The sequence below is a fragment of the Mustela lutreola genome, chromosome 9, assembly GCF_030435805.1.
Source record: "Mustela lutreola isolate mMusLut2 chromosome 9, mMusLut2.pri, whole genome shotgun sequence".
NCBI lineage: Eukaryota > Metazoa > Chordata > Mammalia > Carnivora > Mustelidae > Mustela > Mustela lutreola.
Window position 1 is genome coordinate 23,783,148 of NC_081298.1, and position 1,580 is coordinate 23,784,727.

At 40.9% G+C, this 1,580-nt stretch overlaps 1 pseudogene; it reads right to left on the reverse strand.

The window, feature by feature from the left end:
• Window positions 1-975: 975 nt before the first annotated feature.
• LOC131808769 (small nucleolar RNA U3) lies at window positions 976-1,114 on the reverse strand (annotated as a pseudogene).
• Window positions 1,115-1,580: the final 466 nt, after the last annotated feature.

The window sequence follows — 1,580 nt, forward strand, 5'->3', positions numbered from 1 at the left end:
TTATAAAAGTTCTTCATATACTCTGAATGAAAGTCCCTAATCAGATATGTGATTTGGAGATATCTTCTCCCATTCTGTGGGTTTTCTTTTTACTTCTTGATGGTTTCCTTTGGAGCACAAGTTTTTAATTTTGAAGAGACCCAATTTCTTTCTTTCTTTCTTTTGTTGTCTGTGCATTTGGTGTTGAATCTAAAAAACCTTGCCCAATTCAAGGTCGTGGAGATTCAATCCTAGGTTTTCTTCTAGGTGTCTCAGAGGTTTAGTCTATGATCCATGCAAACTCATATTTAGGAAGCACTAGTTTGGGTCTACCTATAATGGTTTTTCCCAAAGACAATCTTCACCTTAAGAAGAATTTTTTTCAAGATTTTATTTATTTATTTCATAGAGGGAGGTCACAAGTAGGCAGAGGAGCAGGCAGAGAGAGAGGGGAAGCAGGCTCCCTGCTGAGCAGAGAGCCCAATGCGGGGCTTGATTCCAGGACCCTGGGATCATGACCCGAGCCGAAGGCAGAGGCTTTAGCCCACTGAGCCACCCAGGCACCCCTTAAGAAGAATTTTTTAAAAATATTCATCATAGCTTTATTCACAATGGCTAAAACCTAGAAACTTCACAAATACCCATTAATTGGTGAATGTACAGACAGGATATATCCATACAGAGGAATACAACTTAGCAATAAAAAAGCCCGAACTGGTGATACATGTAGTAATCTGGATAGATTTAAGAATCCTTATGCTGCACAAGGGAATGTAGGCATTAAAGAGTTCCTTTAACGTTGTTAAAAATGCAAGCCCACCTATAGTGCGGGTGGTTGCCTGGGCTGAGGGTGGAGGCAGAGATGGACTGCAAGGGGACCCAAGGGAAGTTGTGAGCTAGTGGAAATGTGCTGTGTCTTGAATGGAGCAGTAGTTTCATTGGTATGTACATCTGTGAAAATGCACTTAATTGTACAGCTTATTTTTATCGAGAAAGCACTCATACTGCATCCCCTCCCGCTTATTCCTCCAAAGGAGGAGAAGAATGATCATCGATGGCAATTGGTACTTGTGGAAACAACACCTAAAGGCAGCTTCAAGCTCAGGAGAGAACACTGCACCTCCTTCTCCTCGTGGCCTAAGGAGAATTTTTAAGCCTTCTGTTAGGATGATGTAAACAATAATGAAACAGTTAATGAACGTATATCGAGCACATGGTATGTGCTAACCATTTTATGTTGCATAATCTTGTTCAATCTTCATTATGTAGTTTGTGTTAGAATCACCTCCACTTTTCATGATGTAATAGCTTCACCCTATGATGATGTAATACATAGATCTCCTTTTATGTAAAAGAGGAAGCAATCTTTAGGAAGGAAGGCAATGCGGACTAAATAAGTTCATGTGTGTTAAAAGTACGGCCCAGTGTTTGGCAGAACAGGGCTCAAAGGATGAGAGCGCCTCTTCCTATTCCTTTATGATTGCCTGTCCCACTGCAGACCTACCCCTCCCATTGGTCAAGAAAGCTATCAGCTCCAGGGCTCATTTTTGTATTTTCCTAGCATCCTGATCCCCCTTTTCTTTGTCTTATTATGATTTATG